This window comes from Numida meleagris, chromosome 1 (genome assembly GCF_002078875.1).
Source record: "Numida meleagris isolate 19003 breed g44 Domestic line chromosome 1, NumMel1.0, whole genome shotgun sequence".
In the NCBI taxonomy this organism is placed as follows: domain Eukaryota; kingdom Metazoa; phylum Chordata; class Aves; order Galliformes; family Numididae; genus Numida; species Numida meleagris.
Genome location: NC_034409.1, coordinates 123,253,379 through 123,279,380, shown reverse-complemented (window position 1 = coordinate 123,279,380; position 26,002 = coordinate 123,253,379). Strand labels below are relative to the sequence as shown.

The following is a 26,002-nucleotide window of genomic DNA, read 5'->3' as shown; positions in this document are numbered from 1 at the left end:
AAATCCTGATGAGGGAACAAGGTTAGACACAGCTCAATCTCGATGCCTATCAGTAGTAATAGAAATTCATCTGAATCTTCTACATGACTTCTGGTGAATCTGGCCTTGAAATGGAGTGTTCTCCATGTACCATAACTGAAATAACAGAGATATCATTATGCCAAAACTTAAACCAAAGCAATCTTATTGCAAGCTATCAAGGAAACATGCAATTCAGAGATTGTGGCTGTTAATGGATGGTGTTAATGCAGTGCAAAATGACAAAAAAATAAATGTTTTGGAAAGCACAGGGAAGCACCAGATGCAAAGATAAAGCAGCACACAAATAGGAAGCAGCATGCCAAATAGGCAGTGAGGCATCAGTGAATGCACAGGATGACAGAGACATTGTCAGCATTGTGGAAAAGAAGAAAGCAAAACTAAAACCCAGGAAAAAGTAAAATTATATAGATAAAACTTTTTAAAGACAGTTAAAAGCAGACTACCAATGGAAACTGTTTAGGCTTAAAATTCATTGCTATATTTAAACTAACACTAAATACATGAACTTTATGACACTGGATATGGGACAAGAAAGTTTCCACAAATAGCTGCAAAATCTGAAGCAAGACTTTGGTAGTATGTCTTCTGACAGCATGTCACATATCCTTACAGTAAAGCTGATAAAAATGACAAAACATTCTGAAGGACTGGGAGGTTTTCAGACATTGTACTGGGCAGAGCAGTTTGAGGACTGCAGTCTCCGACTCAAAAGGCTTTTGGCAGACTGGGAGCTCCATCAGACTGGCTGTCTGGCTGCTCGTCTTGGTGCTCCTGGATCCTAGTTCTTAGTAGCACCTGTGTACATTTAGAAAGAAAAAGAAAGAGAGGGATCGGAAAAATCAAAAGACAGTGCTGAAGTCAGAGAAATCAGAATTTGGCTAAATTACACCATAGCTATTCAGAAACACAGGTCTAAAATGATTAGTGCTACCAAATACCAAAAAGTGGAAGGAATACTACACTCCAGTGCAGAAAGACTGACTTTGGCAAGTTATATAGTATGAGAAATCCAACCGCCTTGTTACATGTTGAACATTGCAGAGTAAATACTAATGTTCAGGGTGAAAAAAAAAAGTGAGAGAAAACTATTAGTAGCACCACCAATATAAAGGCATATCTATATAAACCATCAGTGAGTGTTCCGCTGCTTCTAGGAAATATTCAGGCAAAGACATGATGAAACCATAGCAGATAAGAGGTACAACCTCCCCAGTCATTTAGAAGGAATCTGAGAAGAAAATCTAAAATAAAATATAAATAGGCTGGGACTGTATTTAACCAAAGCATCGTATCTGGGACACTTGTTAATCTCCTACTGTAACATGAACCTAAAAATAACAATGAACACAATCAAATTGTGAAGTAAATCCAGCCATAACACTTCTCACATGCATGAAAATGCTTTGAGACATGTACCAGACAAATAAGCAAGATCTGTGGCTGCCTGGTTTTTGAGCCAGACTCTGTAAGTCTAGTTGCCAACTCTCCCGGCCCATATTGTGATGTGAATTAATAGGCAAATTTGCAGAGCAATGCCAGTGAGTCCATGCTTGGGGCTTTGCTTCAATGAAAGGGACAGCTGGCACCTTTCGTTTCACGGTCTGTATGGCAAGCTGAACAGAAATACATACAAATGGAAACAGAGCATCAGGCAATTATGTTTGTGTTCAGGGATAAGAACTAGAAAACAAGAACAAACTATCAAAAGGCATTTTAAGGGATACTCTCAAACACCTTTAAATCATGCCAGTGAAGGAAGGGTGCTGTCAATAATATCACTGATTTCCTTTTTGAAGCAGCCCTGAAGTACAGGGCTTTTGAATGGGTAGATCCTCAAGTAAATTAGAATAGAGAAATGTGGAAAAGCTAGTAGGTAGGTAACACTGTACTAGTTCCAAAACAAAGACTTAAAACAGCAACACTACCACAACTGAAACAATTAAAAACAAAATCGCAACAAGCTTAAGGCACATACATGCTATTCTCTCAGAGGAGCTGGCCATCAGGGCAGAAGCCTCACTCCATGTCTGCTATAGGAGCACAGAAGATGCCCGAAGATTACCTTGAATCCCCTCTGAAATTGAAACCTCGGCCCAGAAAACTAGTGACATCTCCAGCTTGTCACTGTGACTAGGGAGGTATGGAGAACAACTCATTGTTCTCACCCTGGATTCCCCATTTCACATCTGAGCTCCTTTAGAAAAAAAATCATACATGTAAAAACATTAATTTTTTGTAGGAAAAATTCTCTTTACAGAGATTTTATTTTTATTTGTGGTGGGACTACCCAGTTTAATTTAAACTTAAGATTTTAATGGGATGATTTCAAATAAAAACTTGAACCAAAAAACCTTTCTCTCTGTCTCTCTCTCCTCCTCCACATATACGCATATCCTCAATTCTTATAATATATCTTTTTTTTTTCTCAATGTCTTTCCACTGGAAAAAATATCAGATGAAATCAACATGGTTTCTAAATTCCCATAATTTCAGTAGAATATTGCTGTCAAATATATTCACGTTCAAATGGCTCTAACAAATTCAAGTACATGAATCCAAAAAGCTGATGAATAATCATTGTACACAGCCGAAACAATCTCTTTATTACAGACTGCTGTTTAGATTTCTGGGAACTAGGCAGCCTCCCAGACACTACCACAGCGCTTATTTCTGGACCCAGCAATGAAACATTCTAGGCACACAGTGCCAAACTGCACAGTTTTTATTTGCAGATTTTAATTGGAGTAAGTCTGTGCAGCTTGACTAAGAGAGGAACTCCCACCACATCACAGCAGATGATAGGCAGTCTCATGGCCACACTCAGAAACAGCTGAAAAAATTAAACTATGAAACTGAAAAAAAAAAATTAAATACATTTTCTCTGATTAAATAGCCCTCTCAGTGAGGGTCTTGACAGAACTTCTGAACAATGCTGGATGTCAAATTGTGCAATTACCTTAGCATTATCAAATATCAATTTACAACAGAGAGATGTAACAAAAAGAGATACTCAAAAGTCAAAGCCTGCTGTAAGCAGTATATGTAAAAATCTACCAAGAATTCAAATTATACATTTATTTTTAAGAAAAACAAGGTATTTGGAACTAATACATTAATCAGATAATAGTTACATTGTCATTTATATATCGCAGCAGAAGATGGATATATACAGTACCTAAATAACTATGATTTATTCATAGAAGACCCCTGAGGAAAAGAAATCTTAATTTAAGACTAAGTTTTATGTGTTAATTGCTGTTGAAAGATGGAGAGAGAGGGAGCGAGGGGAAGAGAAAGTTTTCTGCAGGTTTATTTTAGAGTGGTACAACTTCCGAGCATAAACTACATACATAAGCAGTTCATAAAACTCACAACAATATTATTCACGTCGATGTCATGTCAATAAAATACTTGAAAGTAAGCTTTACAAGACAGCGTGATCTTTATGACATGTAACATCAGGCAAACAGTGATAGCAAGAGGCTGTAAGGTTTGTTTGGAGAGTTTTCTGTTGTGCTAGGTGTATTAACTCCTGCATGTCTGGATGAGCAGGGATATGGGGAAGAGGGGGAATGGGAGTTGCCTGCCATAAACCTTGGCATTGAGGAGCGTTGCAGGACTGACAGGTTGCAGCACATGCTCTTCTGAAAGCAACTATCAAATTCTGTTCATGATACTCAGAAACAAAACATGGTGACTCACCGGGATGAACAGAATATTTTCTACAGAAAAAAATTGCTGACCTTTGTACTACTTAGAATATTAACAGAATAAATTCAGGGCCAGCAAAGGGCACATTTACAGAGATAGGTATGCAGACAGGTCCAAGCATACTCTGCAAGACACAGACTCTATTCAGTTACTGTTTATTCTTATCTAGCTGTGTCACTCTCAGAGAGGAACTTGCATGTACCCACACGCATCTGTATGGACACATACCAAAGAAAGTGGCAGTGACTGCAGATTTGTCACAGAACTCGAACAATTTTCTTCTTTACCTCCTCCTATAGAGTAGCATTAGTAATGAACCTAAGGAGCTTGTTAACTGTACATGAATTTATTTCCACAGAATATTATGGACTGATTGTTTCAGCCTCTTATCATCTCTTGTGTATTCGTGAGCCCTTTGGAACACAGACTAGACTTGAGAATCTGTGAGCCCCAGCTCACAATACTCTGAACATCAGCACAGCTCTCCTGCACAAGAATGATGCAAAACACAGCACTGAGCTTGGTGTAAGAGCAAGGCAAAGTAACACAAGCAAGTGTAAGAGCAGGGTGAGGAAATGAGAAGCACTGGTAAAATATTCATTCTACTGGATGGAAGACTCAAGTGTGCTGCTTGCCCATTTCCCTAATCTTTAAAAGTGAAAGACTGCCACATTAAAATAGGGAAGGTCTGAAGAACACAAAATGCATGTTTACTGATAGTCCTGTGTGTTATTCCAGCTACTCTGAAAAACATTCTGCAGCTAAAAGGTAGTGCTACTCATTCTCACGTTATTTCAAATTTATTTGCCAAGACGTCAGGACAGACTTTATTTTAATGCAGCAATGAAGTGACAACACTGCATCAGATCAAAGAGAAAGCTCACTTTAAATCAGAGAGTTAATACCATTTTGTTCTTATGTTCCTATTGACTGGAAAATTGTTAATGTATAAGGTAGTGGAAGCAAATAATTTAAAAGCTTTTCTATGTGTGCATGTGTACAACAACATTTCTGTAATTACTATGTTAAGCCCCGTAACTTTCTGAACATGCCATCACCCTACTTTCTTCCAAGGCCCAGATAAAACCTGTTGCCTCACAGATCAAAACAAGATAATACAGAGCTTAAAATAAACTAAATCACCTCATCTAGTAAGGAAGAAAGGATACACTTAAGAGAGGATGATGGGAAAGAATAGTTCATTTCTCTTTGCTATCAGACATTAGCTGCAGCAGATTATTGAGCTAGGTATACTAATGACTTGCTCTGTTTTGAAACTTGCTGAATTTCAGAGTTCATTCTGTAAAACTTGTGGGTTTATTTGAAGTGTTAGATTTTTATGTATCTCAAGACATGGATCAACAGTTACAATCCTTCCCTCCGCATTAGAAATATAAAACAAATAGACAGTGCTTCGCAGCTCAGGATGCAATCTGGCACAGTAATAAACCTTACCATATTGACAGAAGTACAACATAAAGCAAAGTATGATATAAAATATTACACTGAAGATTTGGAGCAATTCCAGTGGGTCTCTAATAGGGTATATAGCACTAACATAGAAAAGCAAGAAGCAGCCTAAAGAAAATGTGAATAAATGAAAAAGATGTTAAATCCCAAGCAACAATGTAAGATTACTTCTTTTTGCCTTTTTTATCTGGAGAAGCGAAAGAACCTATATTCTAGAGTACCCATGTTAGGTGGATGCTATGACTTCCACAATGAAAAAAAAAATCAGTAGCAGTGATCAAAACTTTTTCCCAAGCTGCATGGTAATTAGACTATTTGTCTGAGAGATGAGTGGAGGGAATTCATGTTCTCCTGCCAAATGAGAGATCCAAATGTCTCCCTGAGAATTTGTAATCATCCTTTCTGTGGGGGTAATGGCTCAGCATCTCTTCCTGTACTTCATGAAAATTCATTGGCAGTTTCAAAGGCCAGGTCCTGTGCCCAGGGACATGGTCAGGACCCTGGTATTCGGTTCCTAAGCTTCACCTATCTGTCACATCTCTTTCTCCTCCTGCACTCGATTCTTTACCTTTAATCTTTATAAAAGTCAGTCAAGATATTTACATGTCATTCACACCTCTGGCAGTCATTTAAATGAACGTAAAGGTGTAGGTGTGAGTGAAGGGATAGATGAGGCAAGAAGGAAATTCAAGAATTCGCAAGACCTAGGGCCTGGAGTTCATCACAAAAGGGAATATAGCTCTTTGACTGAAAAATAAATTGAATTATTTTTAAAACATAAAGAATGCCATTCTTCAGAGTCACAGTAAAACCCATCATGGAAACATGGCCTTTACATCCTTCTTCATATTCAGTACTCACAATTCTGGAGCTGTGGTACGTATCTCAGGTACATCAGAGTACATTAAGCAGCACTTTTTATTTATAAGCCATAAACTAATTACCTGGCTGAACCTGAACTAATTCTGAAAGGAGACACTGTGTGGTCTCTGCTTATATGGCATGACTGATCTCTCACCAGGATAGATCAAAAGTGATTTGACTGTTGTTAGATTAAGTGATTCCTTGTTCTTTAGGTTTCTGCAGATCACATTACAAAGCACATGTGAACTACCTGGTTAGCTGGAACAGATTCAGCTGAGTTGAAAAGGGTCAACAACCTCAGCAAAAGAACAACTTAGAAAGAATGCTATAGATTTCCCCAAAGTGCTGAATAAGATTTTTACGGCTTAAGCTTGCGTCTCATAGATTCACTGGGTTCTCATCCATTCAGTAAGTTTTCTCCATAGTGAGACTTCTGCTCTGCGTGATAACTGATCTGAGCAATCAATATCCCCTTTATACTTGTGGGCTACAGCCCGTAAATTTCTAGGCTGAGAGAGATACCTCCATTTAAAAACGTGATGTGAGAGCAACTTCCTCTTCTTCCTAATCTGTATCAGAATAAAGTTAGTGACCAAGAAGAAAAAAGCTCAGCATTCTATTTAAAATATTCAGAGATTTCAGAGATATCCTATTGTTACGTTTCTTTTTAAAAATTTGCTTTTTTTTTTTTTATTCAACGTTTAATAAGCCAAATCTTTTTCCAGTTCTGCATTGAAAAGAATGCCCATGTCAAAAATCCACTTCATATCTGGTAAGTTCATTAGCCTCATCAATGACAGAAGAATCCTCTTCTTAAATTCACTACGAACCTAACTGATCTTTTTCTGCCATGTTTGTTCAAAGTCTGGTAGAGCAGGTATGATGAATTCTAAGCAAGATGAGCAACAACCAAGCCAAGTCTGTTTCTTAATGAATTTGCCCATAGAGTTTCCACTACATTCAAATGATTGCCCTCACACGCATTGTTTCTCTTGAAAAAAATTTTTCCATCAGATTTGATACGAGAGATTTTTTGCATTTTCCTATGGATCAACCACACTTCCAGGAAGGATTTAATTTAAGCTGTACACTAAATCAGAGTTAATAGTGCTATGCTACCTTCCCAGAAATGCCATCATACAGAATCACACTTCCAGGAACAATATTACAAAAATATGGCCACAACCCAGCTGTTCAGGAAAGAGACAGGTCTAGATTCAGCCTCTTCTCTAATCAAAATAAAACTCAGCACAAAAGTGTCTTGCTGAGCATCCGGCACTCAGAGCTCAGACATCTTCCAGCTTCCAGAGCTCCAGCAGGTACTGCTCTGTTCTTCGGCCCTGCTTATGCTTAGCTGGAAATCCTTAGCCTACCTCTCAAAAAAAAACCCAATCCTAATTTGCGTAGAGCTTGGAGAAGGTGTCTGGGAAGGAAGGGGTAAGTCTTTTATCTAGTCCTTTTTGCAACTGCAGAAAAGCACCACAGTATAAGCCAACAAATCCTGGGGTGGGAGATGGCTATGTGCTCTGGGGCCAAGTCGCTTCATATGGAGTCCAGTTCTAGTGGAGAAGATGGGACTTTGAGTTGCTCATGACAAATCTAGTTTGAGTAGATGTGAACTTCAGGCATCTCTGTCATTTGTTAACTGTACTTTGTATTGTATTTTGCATCATTGTATTTTGCATCTCAAGAAGAAAACAATGGCCAAGGAAGAACCTACCTTATCCCCACTGATTACACAACAATCAGTACTAAAGGGTAATTTTCACTATGAAGCTCTCTTTAATGAAAATTGTATAATTTATTATTAGTTAACAGTAAACGTCCTTGTACTGCTTAAAACCATACAGTTGTATATTTTGTCAGGTCATCATATACCAAATTCTTTGACTGGATAACCTAACAAATTACTTCGGCAGCTGCTCATACATTGCTGTTCAGGCTACAGAAGGTGCTGTCACAAGTCCCATAGCACTTCTTTCTTTTTTGCTTTAAAATGTTTCCTTCCTACACCATTATGTATAGAAAATAAAGATTTGAGGACATATTATACATATACTACATGTGTGACATCAAAACTCACAACAGCATCATCACTACTTGGCAACTTGAATGTTGGTGGAAAGGAGTAGAAGTGAGTTTTCTTTGAATGGTAGAACAATTCATCAAAATAACACCAATTTTCACACTTCAGTGATTAATACTAATGGAGAAAGTCACTCTGTAGTGACTCCCCTGTGAGATAATCAGCTTGGACCAGGCTGAACCAATTTGGAACAAACAAGATATTCCCCACTCCTCTGATCATGAATTTATCTGCTCTTTTCCCAGCTGAAATAAATTAACAACTAAACCATGCACAGTCTATGTAGGTCACACAGTTGATGTACTACCTACTTCAGCCTCCTAAAAGGATTCATTTGTTAATACTTAGCAGCTGTGTCAGTCCCCCTGCACTGGAGTCATCTGTCCAGAGCATAACATAACAAAGCTGGCTGCTTCTTTCCAGCAGGAGCCATTTCCGAAACTCGGATGAACAGGTGTTCTTCACATCCCTGAGATCTGGCTCTGTGCTCTGAGATGCCATTTCATAGTCCAGCTGCACTGCTTGCTTCAGATACGCCAGGGCACAACAAAAAGCTCTGTCATTATCATTTCTTCAACAGTGTGGGTGTAAATAACATGCCCACATTAGTGAAGCTCAGGGGATCTCCATGGAAACATTTAATCACTGACATTTAAGCTCCTGGTGCCAATAAAGGAAGCAGCTGACTCCTGACCTATTAGTAATGGTTTATCAAGGTAGGAAGCAAGATTTTTTTTTTATGTCTTGACCTGCTAGAAATAATGGAGTAACAGCAAATGATGTTGAACCTTCCCTCTTTCCCCCCCCAAGCATACCTTGCACTTTTATACTTAGGTTTTTCCTGGATTTTCTCCATCATGTCTTGCTGGGACAACGTGGAATGAGTCTGACTGAGGAAATACCAACCTCCCAGTCCACCTTCCAAATGGGAGGTGTAAGTAACACAGTTGTAAAAAAGTAAATCTAGAAAGGCCCTTGGAGCACATAGTGACAGAGATCCATGTAAGAAGTTATGTTTAATTGCCATTGCAGTTCTCAGTTTCCTGAGCATGTTCACCCACTGATTCACACAAATAGTTCCACTGGTTCCTCTAATGAACACATAACCTGTGCAAGTGAGGAATCAGCTTTCAACAGGCACCACTGTGTTCGTTGTAGTTTGTACTATCATTGCCTCATCCCTGGCACCTCACACCTGTGCCAGAGATTGTGGTGTGCTAGAAATTCAGATCAATTGAAACTTTTCACCACTGAACAGCTCTTCCTCTCTCCCCACTGCCAGAGCACTTCCAGTGCACAAGCAGTGCCCCTGTCTGCAGCAACACACTCTGAAGCCTTCCTTCTCAGAGCAGCCCAGGCCCACCACCAAACAGAGACCTTCTCTCTGACTTAGAAGTCATAGCCAAGCCTTAAAACAGTGTCATAGGCTGACTTTGTTTTGAATTGACATGCATCTCTAGTAGCTCTCTGTTAGCCTTAGACCCAGTCTACCCATGCCATCCTGTTTCAACTGAGATGGTGGTGTCCTGATGGCAAACAAGTCTGATCAGCTGCACTCTGTCCAGATGTTAATTACTCACAGTTTCAGCTCCAGATTTGGAGCTTATTTTGTGTTGGCTCTGGCTTTGTGTTGTGCTTCATTAGAAAATGTAATCTGGTTTAAAGAAAACTCTTAAGTATCTGGCTTGTCTTGTGGGAAAAACCTCATCTTTCTTTTACTGTCTTTATTCCAGAATAATTCACAGGATTTGTTCTCACTAGGGTAACCATATATAGCTCCCATTACGTCTAACTGAATTAAATGGATGCAGAAAAGATAGAAAGTCTTACATCCCACATCATAGAAATTGAATGCTGATGACTGCTTGGCCCATGCACAATTAGATTAACCCTGTGTCATTCCTTGTAAAATGAAACATAGCATTCATGTTACAAAACCCCATATTACATGTGCTGTCTCAGCAATTTTATGGTAGTTACTCATGCACATGGAGGGCTAGAATTTGGAGATTTCTCTGTTTTCATAATTTCTCACTACTAAATTGTACTCTTCAGGTCCAGTTAAGGCTGACTCCAAAACAATATCCATTTAAGACTATCCCGGAACCACGGACTGATGGTGTTAGACATTAGGGTACTTTCCTATATCTGTTGCGTACCTACCACCTCATCTTGGGATAAGATGTTTTGCCTTGTGACTGTGAAAGAAGTTATTCAGTATTTCTGTTGTAGAATAAATATAACATCAAAATAATTGGGATTTTATGTAAAAAAAATACTGTTCACTAGAAGGCTACTACATTATCAGAAACTAATATCACAGAGTCATAGAATGGCTTAGATTGGAAGGGATCTTAAAGACTATTGAGCTCCAACCCCACTGCTATGGGCAGGGTTGCCCCCGATCAGATCAGCTGTCAGGGCCCTATCCAACCTGGCCTTGAATGCCTCCAGGAATGGAGTACCCACAGCCCCTCTGGGCCGCCCATTCCAGTGCCTTACCACACCCTGAGTTAAGAATATCTTTACAACATCCAACCTAAATTTCCCCTCTATTAGTTTAAAGCCATTCTCCCTTGTCCTATCACTATTAGACCCTGTAAAAAGTCAGTCTCCCTCCTACTTATAAGCTCTCTTCAAGTACCTGAAGGCCACAATGAGGTCTCTCCAGAGTCTTCCCCTCTCCAGACCAAACAAGCCCAACCCCTCAATCTTTCCCACCAGGAGAAATGCTCCAGCTCTCCCTGCTTCTTATCTTTGGGCACTCATATCTAGCGCAAGGAACTGTAGCACTAACTTGCACTGGCAGTGCAATTGGTAGAAGGAAGATCTAAGAAACCCAGTCAGAAGACTGAAGGTTTTGCTCTCTTCTAGCATACATCCACTAAAAGACCTTAACGCACAGCATCTATGGATGGTATTTCTTTTAGTTCATGCTTTTAGAATTCATAATGCAAGCAAGCATTTTTTCATAAAAATTTGCTCTTTAACTTATCACTGGAGGCCTCTAAATGCTTAGAATAGGCTGCCTTATCCATATAAGAGGTGTATAAACATGATCAAAGGAAGGGCTCTTCTGGCTGTCAAAAGATGAAAACATACCATCACGCTCATTAGCAGAACTTGACTATTTTGAGTAGGATATGCATATATTTTAGCGGTGAAGGTCTTGACTTCAAATGCAGCTTGAATTGCAATCAGTCAGTGTCACTCATATGTCACTTTACTCAGATTTTACACCGCATGGTTCTAAAGGACTTGCCTTCTGATCTTACTGCGAGAGGTTTTGTTCAAAAGCACTGTGTATTTATTTGGAAGCCTCGCGCTTGTTATGTTTTCTGATCTCATTACTGAGATTGATTTTGGATTTTTATATCATTAAGGGTTGCCCTTAGATTGGGATTTTTTAAATTGATTTATCCTTAATTGCTATCCCTTAGTTACACCTTGAGAGTTTGAAGGTATAATCTGGTGTACTGAAACATTGTTTCTTGCACGCGGCAGAGGTAAGAAATAAATTTATTATCTAGCATCTGTGTACTCTCTTTATCATCAGTGATAGCCATTACGTGGGAGGGGTGTTGGGGTAGAAAGAGAAAGCTTGATAAATCAGAAATAAGCTCAGCATCCTGGCACCTTAAATGCTGAACTGTGCATTAGGAATGGAGAGTCAGCTCTGTTTGAGCTTCCAGCTGTTATTAATCTTGACATGTTCAGAGATTTTGGCACACACTGTTTTAACCTCCTGCAGTTTAATACATTTAACATTCTCTCCCCCTCTTTCCCATAATGACTGTAATGTGCGATTTTGTTTTATCTTAGTAATCATATCCTTTTCCCTTTGAGAATCAGCTCAGCACAGCACCCCAGATACAGGCACAGGAAGAGCAGGCTTATCTGTTCATACAGTATGTGCCATTTCTTGTTACCATAGAGCTAACACTACTTAATAACATTTAAATGATAATTTATGTTGTAAAATATAACTTAATCTGTTGTGACCTGATAAGACTATCTGCCATTGATCATTTGCAATATTGCTTGTTGATGTTTAAAAACACATACTGGAAAAAAAAATAAGGAAACTTTTTCATAATAAGATACATTGGTTGCTGGGCTCATCAGTAAGTACCCAGGCTCATGAGGATTTCAAACACATTCATTATGAATCAGACGTTTTTTTTTTCCTACCTACATCATTTTCCATGGAGCCTCAACTGCCAAATTACTTTTCTATGTTAGTTAGGTAAACTCAGTCCCAAATCTCTTTTCAGATTGTCTTCACTGTGGGACTATGCAAAACCTAGGATGAGGTACAAGTCAGAACAATATTTGTTGAATGGGGTATACATATTTTGGAGAGATATCTTAGAATCACAGAGTCATTAGATTTGGAAGGGACATTTAAAGGTTATCTAGTCCAGCTCCCCAGCAACGAACAGGGACATGTGCAGCTAGATCAGGTTGCCCAGGGCCTTATCCAGCCTTGACTTGAAAATCTCCAGGGATGGGGCATCAACCACATCTCTGGGCAACCTGTTCCTGTGCCTCACCACCCTCACTGTAAAACACTTTTTCCTTATGTCCAATCTAAAACTACCCTCTTTAAGCTTGAAGCCATTTCCTCGTGTTCTATCACCATAGACACTCCTAAAGAGTCTGTCCCCTTCTTTCCTGTAGATATACTTGAGGAAAGCCTGGAAATGATGCTCATGGGGCTATAAAACACATACAATAGTGAGCTCAGACGAGCAAACATTACCTCTGTTAACTGCAGTGGGGCAATGACTGGATAGGATTTACATCAGTTAGGACTGACAGATCTGTAACCTTGGGAAAGGCTCCACATAACAGTAACTGCAGCCAGTGACATTTTGCTACACTTCAGAATACTGTGGTATAAGCCATATATACCTATAATTTTGTTTGTGATAGGAATTGCCCAAAGGGAGAATGAGGAATATCTGGAAATCAAAATGAAGAAGAAAGGAGATAAGTTAAAAGTCACTGATACAATAAATGCCACAAAATAATGTGACTTCTTTCCCTTCCTGGAAAATACAGACCTGTCCAACAAAAATTGGTACGCATGAAAGGGCGTGATAGATCTGGGGAACAAGCCCATTTTCTAAAAATGAGAATACCTGTATAGAATTCAGGAATTCACCAATATGAGACCACGTAAAATCTGTTCAGCAAGTTTGATACCATGGTGTAACTACAGATAGATGCTGCTCACATGCTACACGTTACATCTGGAGGTATGGGCACCACAAAAATAGGGCACATGGGTGCTAGGGAGGCTGATGGAAGAGCAGTTTTAGGAGAGCACACAGACATCAGTAGGAAAAACTGAAGTAAAGACTTGTTTTTAAATCCCACATTTTCTGATATCTGGATGCGGCAATCATGAATCATTTTTTGTTCATCTAAGATCCACAATCCAAAACCATCTTACCAAAATATCTGTCTAGACCCTTGTTCTTAAAAGCGGGGGCAGGACGTCCTCTGTCTTCATAAAGAAGGAATCATTCTTTTTCTCTCTACTCCAGCTTCCCATCATCTACTAAGGATCATCAGAGTGCTAGAAACTGGAAGCCTAAGATTAATTTCTCTTTTGAGTAAATGAGATTTCAGTTCCTCCTAGGTGCTTGAGATGACTTCAAAGGTGGCAGGACACTGCAACAGGAAATAAATCACTAAATATGTTAAAATAGTTGGGTTTAAGAGGGGAAGGGCTCGGTAGAGTCGGAATTTGACCTTCAGCCCCTTGGGCCTATGAAGCCCCCCACTTAAGCATATAGGGTTTCTTTGACATAAACCCAGTGTAACACAGTAGTGCATTAGGCCTTCGGTATTTTGATATTTACCAGCTGTGCCTCGATAAAAGACAATATAACTTTTCCAGCAAACCAGTGCTACTGGCCCAGTACCACTTTTTAAATAATCAGTTACTGATTATTATATTCAGCCCGTACATTTGACCAACCAGAGATTTATGAGCCCTTAAGTTCCATCAACTTCAATAGCATTAGTCGGAGTGAAAAAAAAAACGTTAAGGGAGTGGGTAGGTATTCAGAGAATAAGGTTTACGTTACCTTGAACAGTAAAATATGCATCTTAGAGGACATCATGTCAAACTCACATCTGGTATAATACTGGTGGCACGCTACAGGGAAGAACAAGGATATTTATAGAAGTAAGGAAGGGGCATACTTGATTACACTATGAACATCTGGCATTGAGCATAAAATTAGACAGAGGAAAACATCATTAACCAGCAGTGAACTTTATCAAGCTTTTATTATTTAAGAAGAAGATTTGGTAGTTGTTACTGTAAGGACATTTCTACATGCGAATGTAAAAAAAACATATTTTTTCCAATGTCTATTCGACACAAAAATCCGTTTTTATTAAATAACTTTTGTGGGGATTAAAGCAATGCCTCCAAAACCATGGATCCTCAAATATTTAAGCAGTACTTTCCCATGATTTTTTAAAATACAGAATTATGTGGGTTTTGTCAAAAAACAAGAAACAAACGGTATCAATAGGTTAAATATCCTAGTTATACTCGTAGAATGAGAAATACACTAAATGGACCACACATCAAAAACATCTATAAGACAATGCTTATTCCGTGTGGTTATTGACATAAGGAAAGTAGTGTAATATAATAAGTTTCTTAATACAATACATTCTAGACAGAAGCTAGCCAGAATTTTGCCAAGTCACAACATAATATTTGCTCTATGTAAAACTAACCCAGCATAGAAGAAACTGAAGTAATTTTCTGGGCTGTATTTAATAGTGGTATAATTTATTTTTGTTGACAGAGTGCCCAGAATCTGCTATTAATATAAAGTAACCATTTTAACAGGTGCTGTAAAAAGTTAATTTCAAGTAACTCTTGTTCAGAATAGCTTATCAACTGAGTTGACCTGACAGCCATACACAGAGATGGCTAAGAGTGACACAATTAATTACACTGACAAAATCATAGCTGAAAACACAGGAATAACTTCATGAGTTGGATAAAGAACCTCTATATGCACTCTGTGTCACATACAAATTTTAAAGTATTTCTGTTCATCTTCCTGAATAAAAGATGTGGCCTTTCACACTGTTGCGAAGACATTTCCATCAAAGGTAGTATCTGATATTAATGTTATTCTCAGACAACATTGATAAAAATAATGACTCTAAGTGAAGGGTATCTGTGCAACTGTGAGCAGAGCTATTCTATGAGAAAAGCATCGTTATTGTTGTGGACAGAATAATTAAAGCTAGCGTATGAGTCACTTCACCTTTGCTTGCCTACTCCTCAACCTGCCAATTTATCACATTCCTGAAGCAATATTAGCTCTATCAAAAGGCACTTCACAAAAGTTGCCATCAGAACCTGAGAGAAACTTGAGATAAAGTTCAGTACCAAATATTAAAAGTATTTTGTAAATCTTTGGTAGTGGGTTTTGTCTTTTTCTTTCAAGGTTGGAAGCTTGTTTAGGTTCTGCATAGTGCCTGTGAATTTCATAAACTGCATTTATTTCTGTCTAATGACATTCTAATGAGTTCAAGAAGCTAGATTATTAATTAGAAGGTTTTTCTTTAATCTTATCAATCCAGATAAGGAGTGTTATGATTGCTTGTACATCTGCGCTATGATTTGCCTTAATGGTTCCTATTTACTTTTTGGGAGGTATTTCAAGTCCTTGATGTAAGTTCTTCTATTCAGGTCCTGCGGGACTGTTGCTGGATGTTTTGCTGATGGTGCTTCCTTTGAATTACCACAAAAAATTATTACATTTTGTAACATGATGGAAAACACAGAAACGACAGCAGAGTAGCAAAGTCCTCGGGCTGCAGCAAGTGAGGATACGCTCAAACGCAGTAGCCATAGACACAGAAACAAAGGAAAGAATCTACCTACCCTGGGAAAGCCTCAGGTAGGCAGAGATCTCCAACAAGATACACTAGCCTCCCCTGTCAACTCTTAAACGAGGTCTGGGAAGGGGTGGGTCCTGGCTCCACCTCTTCTGGTCACTCAGGTTCATTGCATGCACCTGAGCTCCCCTGGGTTGGCCCTGCCTTCCCACCAGGTGCTCAATCCCTGGTTCAAGCCCTGACTTAGCATTTCCGCTACACACTGCAACTGTGTTTTGAAGGCTGCAATGATTTGAAAGCTCTGCATGCCCACTCAAACTTATCTGTATGGCTGTTACAGAGTAGCTATTTCATGAAACATGTTCATCTAAATGCAGACCAAGTATTACCCACAATGGTTTTCTTGTGTTTTCCTTAGGTACAGATAGTCCAAGAGTAAATATAACAATCATACACTGACCTGTGTTAAGTGTATATGAATGAAAACAATGTTAGAAGAGGCAATTTACAAAAAAAAAGATAAAGGAGCACACATCCCAAAACTAGAGCTGTTGAAGAGAGAGTGTTAAAATCAGAATGGTGGACCACTGCTCAGTTGAGAAAATGCTGTTCAGGAATATGCTTAACAATCTCAACTCAGTGATCATTCTTGGACCATAAGAAAACTGAAAACTTGCTTAATACTTATTCAGAGATGCTCCAAGTGCACCAAAAAGAGATATCCAATAACATCTAGTATGAGACAGATGAATTCTGTTGTTGTAATTATTAGATCAATCTTTTTATTAAAATATAATTTTAATAAGCAAGATAATACAGAATTTTTCATGGGAAAAGATAAAATAAATAAATAAATAAGTAAAGAGATGTTCTGTTAAGTACTTATTTTGAGCATGTTGATTTATAGTCTATTCTCTAGATTGCATGAGAAAGCTAGATATATGTGGTTGTACTGAGACATAAATTCTTGCTACAGACTTAATGACTTATCAGGCTCTTCTTCCCAAGAGCAATTTAAAATTATGTCTGGTACAATTTACAGCTTGTGGAAAAGAGGTAGCACCAGAAAAATGAATTATTCTTGTGATCGTGCTTTGTTGGTTTTGAATCAGATTAACACTTGAATCAAAGGACTTTTCTAGGTCTTAGAGTAGTATCACTGTAAGAAGCATATTCTGTTTTGCTAAAACATCAAATGAAATAACCTGTCAAAAAGCATCCGTATCCATTCAGTAAGCAGAATTGCAGATAAAATGCATGCATGGCTCCTGTTGAACATTTATTTGTGAGTCACTTACTGCTTTCATCTCTTTCAGTTTCTTTTAAATTCAAATAGCTTCTAGTCTTCATATCAGAGACCTTATTTGAGGCAATCTTTATCAGCATTACTTCAGTGCTAATATTTCAAAGATCATAGGTGCAACTATCCTGAGACATGGCAGACAAGGCCAGCAGATAAGAACAAAGCCTGTAGGAGGCATTCCAGCTCCATTTTTCATTGGGTGCAAAACAGATCCTAAAGGGGGGGAAATCATAGCATAGAACATGAACTACTGACCAACTGTATTACCAGAGTGCAACTGTCACACCGATGTAACCATGCTAAGGACCTCTGGTTTTAGAATAATTTAAAACCCACATATATCCTGAGTATTCTTGTGGGTCTCCCAACCATTTTGGAATTCGTTTTAGGGGATAACTGTGGAGGCAGACCAGAAGCATGTACGTGTGACTTCTGATATTCTTCTAGTCCTTCCTGACTTTCTCAGAGACAAAGAAAGCAGATGTGTTTGTTGAGACAAGGACAGTCAATCTCCCTATAAATAATGCCCAATTCAGGACTTGGCTATGCATTTATGTGAGAATGATTTTGAAGGCAGCATTTTTCTTAATCTGAATTTGGACTATAGATGAATATCACTCCTAGTCTATCAATTATGCCATATTCAGAGACATCTAGGTATTTCCATATTTCACTTCCTTACTCCCTTTTTGAATCAAAGCAGCATAGCCAAGATATGTTTACATTTATTCCCTAAAGGTGATGTTAGGTGATGATAGTTGTTCCACTGTCTTAATGGCAATGTTATAAATTCAGGAGTACAACAACTTGTCTCTCCCAAGAGAATGTTCAAATCCAATTGAAGACTGACAAGCTCCCAATGATTTCATTTTCTGAACAGTTCGCCTCAAGATGAGTCATGCAATTTGAATGCAGCTGCAGTGAGATGTGATCACTGGCAGACAGTACTTTCTGATTTATTGTGATCTTCATCTTCTATTTGCTATTGATTATTTCATCTGTAGCCATTTTCAGAATAACACAATTTAACACACTGACGAGTTTAAAAATATCTGGTAGTTTTTTTTCTGAGAAACTTGGCCTCAAGAGTAATCACAAGTCTGCCCTTGGAAGTATTACCTGGTCTCAGACATGCCCACTGTAATCACAGATGCTCAGAGGCTGCTACAAGTCTATACTACAGTACAATGTAGCAGTTCCTGAGGTAGTTTAGGAAGCTGAATTAATTCAGCTGCAAGATCACAAGACCTCATAAGCTAATTTTTTCTTTTCTCATCTAGTTTGCTAGCTGTTATATAGGATGTTTAGAATTAGCTCAGTTTCCTCCACATGCACTGTAGATGTACATTTGCACACCAAAACACTGACCACATTCAGAACAAAGAAAATAAATTAAGATGTGCTCAAATGGGAGACTGCAGAGGACAGGTAAATTGCTGTGAAATAAGCAAACCATAGCCACTCTAGAAAGGTGCCAACACATTATGCAAAGACTGTAATTCCCTTAACACTAATGGCTTTTCTTCCACAGAGGGCTATTGTCATAATCAGTAATGATCTAAGGGTGAAAAATTCAAGCTAAATCATTATCTTTCAGAAGAGAGTTTCTGTCTACCACCTAGCAGTGTGATTATTTTACATTCATATACTATATAGGTCACCAAGACCTTCGTAGGAGAGTTACACGGGGGCATATACTCTATATTTTTCTTTCATCTCCTGAAGAATGCAGCCAATATTTGAAGCTATATTTTTTCAAGTACTAGCAGGGAATCTTTCTAACCACATTTTGTTATCTTTTAGTTCCTCCTTCCTTTGTTAAATTTCTTATTGCATGTTTATATAAACATATTTTTAAAAGAGAGTTTTGAAATTTACTTGAATTAGAGCAGATCCCAATTATTTTAAAATATTACTGTTCTAAAAACAGGACCTATCTACCTTGATTTCTTCATATTTTCAGGCCCCCAAGAGTCCTGTGCAATATGAGGCTGAGAGATATCTCTAGTGGTCATCTAATCCAACTTCCCACTCAAACCAGGGGCTATTCCCAACATCAGTAAACCCTCACTTTTTCTGATCTCTTATTGAAATCCTCCAAGGAAGGAGATTCCTCTCCAGGCCCCTGTTCTCCTGATGCAGCAGGTTTTCCTAATGTCTAGAATGAAGCTATCAAGACACGTTTTGTGACCACAGATCTCACTGTTCCATCTAGTATTACCAAGAATACACTGGCCCCACCATCTTTATAACTACCCTTCAAGTTTTTTGGGTAGAATTATACTGCCTTTTTGCTTCCTCTTTTAGCCTCCTTTTCAGTAGACTAAATAAGCTCGGATCTTTCAAACTGTTTCTGTAGGCCATATGTTCTCAGTCTCTGTCTACCTTGCACAGTTCTCAAGTTTCACAAGTTGTCTCTGGATTGAAACTACATCATACATTGTATCAGTCATGCCCCCTAACCTGTAAATTTGCTGAGAACATTTTGTGCACTACCATCCAGGACACTGATGAAGACAGTGAACTTGGATCTATGCTGATGTACAGAGTACCAAACTACTCGATTGATTATCTTCCAGCAGACAGTCATCAAGTCACTAATCACTATTCTCTGTGCCTGCCAGTCCAGCCAGTCTCCTAGCAGCCCATTTCTCCTGCCCACACCTCCTGAGTTTCCAGATGAGAATACTATGAGACTCAATGTCAAAAGCAGCACTGAAATCAACGTTTAATAAAATCACTGCTCTCTCCTCATCGATATCCCCAATTACTTTTCTACAGAAGGCTAACAAGTTGTTTAAACATTTCCCATTAGTAAATCTGTGTTGACCATTCCTAATTAATTTCTTGACCTTCACATGCTACGAAACAGATTTCAAGAGCATGTGATCCATGACTTTTCCAGGTATTGAGCAAGGCTGAAGGGTCTACAGCTCCCTGGCTCCCCTTTCTCACAGATAATGATCATATAACCATCCAATCCACAAGCTCTGTCAGCATCCTTCTGTGAAACACATCAGCTCCATGTATTGCAATGTGTTCAGCTTCTCTAAGAAGTTCATAATATGCTTTTCAGCTACAGTTTGCTGCACTTGCTCTTCCCAAAGATACTAATAAGCACAGAGGTCTGGGAGGAGGCTTTGTTTCCAGAGACCAATACAAGTAGGCATTGAGTGCTATAGTATTTTCCATGTTGATCATGGTTATCCTCTTTATACATCAATGAATTCATTTTCTCCTGAAATTTCTTTCGCAAATGATGTAACAGTAAATTATCTTATTTCTGTGCTAAATGTCCCTCAACGATCTTAGCTCTGATCAGTCTCTGGACATACCTAAGTATTCAAGCAATACTTTTTAATTCTTTGATTTTTTACTTTTTTTTTCTCTTTGCTTGTACATTTTTATACATATTGTATAATTTTATTGTGTTTTATGTGTTTTATTTCAATAAGAAGCTGTCTGCTTAGCCAAATGTAGCATCTGCCAAAATCCCATCCTTCCTGATGGTTAACTAGAAGTTTACTTAGAAATATTCCAATACATTCAATAAGTCCTTGTAAAATCAAGAAACTTTTCTTACTATAAAGTAAATGCATACCCCTTTGACCAAAGACTATGTGTCTCATGTCTTGCCTTCATTTCCCTCAAATAAGTGGTAGAAAAAATATTTTGTGTAATTAATCAGTTTTACTTCCTAAAATAACAGTGTAAAATATCCATATGTACCAGAAAGAAGTACTATAACCACATACAGAGAGAAAAAGTGGTGGTAGATCGTATGTACCTTCACTTAGTGTACAAAATTCTTTTTTACTTATAGTCTTAGGACAGAGAGGAAGGAATCATCTGTTCAGCCACTCCCTTCCTATTGCAGGAGTCACTTCACCCTCAAGAGTCAATCTGCTGCTCAGTTGCCCCTTGAGTCTTGAGCTACCTTAAGCTGAAGACAGTCTCCCAGGAACTCTAGGGAAGTAATACACCCTTCTTCATTCCACAAGAAGACCTCTCAAGCAGCCTCACTCCCTCCTGTCCAGAGCTGTGTGCAGCCTCACAGCTGCTGGCTGCTGCTACCTGTTCCAGCAAGAAACTCACCTTAGCCTGTCCTGTAGGGCCAACGTGCTCCAGCTACCACTCAGTTCCCTCTTCTCACTGTAAAATACCAGAATGACCAAAGACCTCTGGAGCTGTGCAACTGTAAATTAAACTTCCTTATGGAGAAGAGTTTGCTTCAGTAATGAGTTAAATCTTTATACTATTTTAATTTAGAACTGAAATTTGAATTCCTGAACATCCCAAAGCAGTTGATATGACTGCTCTCTTCACCTTTTATCTCTATGCAGTGCTTTTGAAGATGTTGAAAGCCAATATAACTAGCAAGAGATGTAAAAGTAATGAGTATTTGTAAGAAGTGAGGACTACAATTTCCTGATAAATGATAAAGCAATCATTGTGTGGTGATGGGATAATGGCAAGATAATTAAACGCCTACTTCACATGCCTGATCTCTGCAGTTGCTGAGAGAGAGGGAGAACAGTTAGCTGATCCTTATTGTTTCCTGGAACACGATGGTATTAGCAGCATCCATAGCAGGTTAGAAAGTACAGTGCAGTTGAGAAACAACAAAGGTGAAATGGCTTTGGTTTAAGAGAAGGAATTATTTGAGCTGCCTGGAAGATACCTTCGATATTCCATTTTGAGTAATGAGAAACCATCCTGTTTCCCAAAACCAGAGGACCAACACTGATTTTTTTGCTATGAAAGCAGCTGTTGCCATTGTTTAATGTTGTCTGGGGTAGCATTTTTGCATTTAAAGAATATAGTAAGGTGTTTGAAAGCAATGAGTTGTTAGCTGAAGTTAGCATGAAATTGGAAACATATCAGAGACTAATGTGATCTTTATCTGATATGTTTTACAGGTTAACAGTGTGAAGTGGATTTGCATATATATTAGCATCGCTTTTCCAAACATAGATCATAAGAAAGTAGTAAGGAAAGTCATGGGGGAGATATGAAGACTGGACAGGGAAAATGGATTAATAATGGGTAGTATGCAGGACCCTGAAGGATCATAATATATGATAAAGGATCTTCCTGGCAGAATATGACAGACGAGGTTGCCGGGAGCTATTTTCTATTTAACATTTATATTAGTGATTTAAAAATTGATTTGATATGGAGTGAATCAAAATGTACAAATGACAAAAGCAAGAGGATTTCTAAAGTCAATACTTGGGAGGACATGAATGGATTACAAAAGAATTTAATGAGGATGCAAGAATAAGACTGGCATGTGGAATTTAATATTAGCAAATAGAAAATGCATGTATAGAGAGAATGAAATATGTCTTCAGTGTCGTGTCTTGAGAAGTGGCATTTGAGAAAAACTCAATTCACAGGAGGGTCTCTGAATTATTTCTAACTTATTTCAATCTTGCTGAAGTTCTATGAATGGTAGTAAATATTTCCTTCAACATCCCTTTGCAGTATTTCTTCAGATTATTATTTTCATTATCATAATTGGTCTAGTGTTATTCTTGAATGTCAGACAAGGAATACAATTTTCATGTGAATTGTGCTTTTTAAGTGCACACAGCTATGGGGCCCAAACATATATCTAGAGTATCACAAAAGATTATTTTAAATGCCTTCTTTTTAGGTAGTGAAGACATAGAAAGGAATAATGGTAGATGGTTGGAGACTGTCAGATCCACTCTCAGGCCACTGAAGGAATTAGATGATTTTTTTGAATAACTGAAACTCAATTTGATAGGATATTTTAGCCTCCTGTACATGATAACATGTTTTAAGTGGAAGCTGATGGCAGCTAGGTACTCTGGAAACTGCAGGGCTTGCTTGTTTTTGAAGAATTACTTATTCTTATATAACAAATCTGGTAACAGGCTGAACATGATGGCTCATTTTCACAGCAATAAAAGTTAAGGTCTTATAACACGTGGCCTCCAAGTGTTGTGGTTTAACCTGGCAGGTAGCTAAACACGACACAGCAGTTCACTCAGTGACCCCCAGGTGGGATGAGGGAGAGAACTGGAAACAAAGTAGAACTTGTGGGTTGAGGTAAAAACTATTTAGAAAGACAGAAAAGGAGAATAGAAAGAAAAATGAAATTATGACCACAAGTATATATATATGTGCAGTACAATTACTTGCTACTCACTGACTAACACACAGCTTACAATACAACTGCTCATCGATCAGTGCCCTGCTACCAACCCACCAACTGATGCCCACAGACCCCAAGAAGTGACTGCCACCTCAACTGCCCACACCTTTATATCTCTCCACATGGTGTCACATAACATGGAATGACCACAGCCTCATTCAGGCACTGGCCCGGCCTGGCCCTCCTCCCTGCTGCCTTTTCTTCGTTTTTCCATTGTTTTCATATCTGAAATTTGGTAAATATTGTTCTATACTGGTGAATCTTTCTGAATTACCTTTTATAGGCTCTTTCAAAGCTGTCTCACGTCACATTTCACCAAGCACAGGCAAGGAGGAATCATAAATTCATTTATGCTAAGCAATGCTTTTCTACTCAAGCAGAACCCCCGGTGTTTTCAAGGAAACAGGCAGGATATGGTAATACTCAGCATGAGGAGAGATTCTCTTGCTTGTCATGTCCCTGTATGAGCAAGAGGAAACCTATTCCTTTTTCATGTATGTTGGCGGGCTAGGCTGGTGTGCGCTTGTTATTTCCATCAGCCATGGTGAATGAACTTGGATTTGCTCTTCCTCCAGAGGGCCCTGAGAGGTGCTTTATAGCAGCATCACAGATTAACAATTACCCACTTTTTCCCTTGCTCCTCCAGCTCACTCGACGTGCACAGTCTCCTCCACCCAGCTTGACTGGAGGTATAGAAAAAGTCTCTAAACTTATAGGTCCAACTGAGCTTGAGAGAGCTGAAATTCATTGTAATTTTTTTGGACAGTTAAAAATTTATGGAAAAATGAGGAAATAAACCTTTAAGTTCACAAAAATGCCTGTCATATAATGTACTTTATTTTTTCCTTTTTTCAAACGTGCATAAAATCTTTTTAAATCTAATTACTGTTCCTGTCTTTTCATTGCCAGTGGTGATAATGCAGCTTTCAAAGGGAAAAAAAAGGAGATTACAATTTTTTACTTATTTGTTTTTTGTTTAATAGAGAAATAAGGCCAAGCTGAAAAGTCATGTATTCATAGTGTTTAACAAAAAGGGAAAAGAGAGGGGGAAATATTCATAAAAGAGAAAAGAAAACTGTCTGGAGTGTTAAATGATGTATGATAAGTTAATGTTGATAATACATCATCTATCGTCATAGCATGGATGATGGAATTAAAGCAGAAACATGGAACATTTAAAAAAAGAATGTTAATTGAAAAAGGGAACAAAAGTTTTAATCAAAGAATAAAGAACTCATAAAATGACAAGATTAATAAAAAAATTCAGAATCTCTAAGGTTGCTTTGGAAGCAATTAGTCTCCATCCTGGAAGACTGCGCAACAATCAGCTTCTAATGTTCTTAATGGGCTTAAAGGTCATATCTCACTCTCTACTATTCTCTTTAATTCACTTCAGTCACAATACAAAAATCACTGGAATATTTAACTGAGTATTACCCGCTGATGCTTCCTTTCTGGTACGGTCTTGGAGACTGCAGGCAGCATTTTTAATATAACTGATTTGCATATAAATGCTTGTGCTTGCATACTGAGCTGTATGGAGAATGTGAAAAAAAGATGTATTTGTCCAGTTATGTTTTAAAAGTGGAACAGAAGTGAGGGTAGGAGGAAGGAAGAGAAAAGCTAATGGGAGGCATGAAAACTTCTTTCATAACTATGTTGTCACTGTAATCATCTAGGCAGAGAATACATTCCCTTCTGCTTCTCAACAGGGCCTGGAATCGAAGCCCAAAATTAAACCCAAATTCTCTGGTTCACTTCTTTCATTGGAATGTGTGAAACCTGCTCACAAGTACAGTGACCCAAATTCTTGAGCCTCTAAACCCAAATTTGCATTTTGGTTCATCTCTACCACAAAGCAAAAGCTCGCAAAAATGTGTTCAGTGTTTGCAAGAATTCTTGTGAAATTTCTTTTGCAAATGATGATAAAATGTTGTACTCCTACCTGTGCCTACATCCATCAGGGAAAAAAGAAACATGGGCATTTATTTACCTATATATTTGCTTTGGAGACTGACTGGTAGAATATTCTATCTGACTTTCCAAGGGTAGTTCTGAAAACAGTGAATGGACTAGGTGAAAACAGTGAATGGACTAGGTGACGAGTGGGAGCATTTGAAAGGAATAATATTCTAGGCTTCAAAAACAGTCATGCATCTTATGCTTTCAAGTCCAAATATCAGCTCATGACACAAAAGATTTTCTTCCACTTCACTCCTCTCAAAAATCCTTCCTTTGCACAAAATTCTCATCCAAGACCCTGTGTACAGATCAAATTATGTGAATCCGTAGATTATTTTGCCATGCAGATAACAACTACGAACACATTTTCGCTGAATTTAAGAATTATATCTGTCTGAACTTTACTTACTGAAACAACTGCTTTTATCTGCATAAAGTGTGGGTGGCAACATTGGCTTTTGATCTAGTAACCTGTCCTGTCTGAATTCCCTAAGAA

General features: G+C 38.3%; 1 long non-coding RNA gene across 1 annotated transcript; it reads right to left on the bottom strand.

The window, feature by feature from the left end:
* Positions 512-16,186, bottom strand: LOC110392769. The gene is made up of 4 exons (XR_002434605.1): positions 16,104-16,186; positions 14,272-14,342; positions 13,632-13,852; positions 512-837 (listed from the first exon to the last, which is right to left on the bottom strand). It is a non-coding gene; the product is annotated as an uncharacterized LOC110392769 (long non-coding RNA).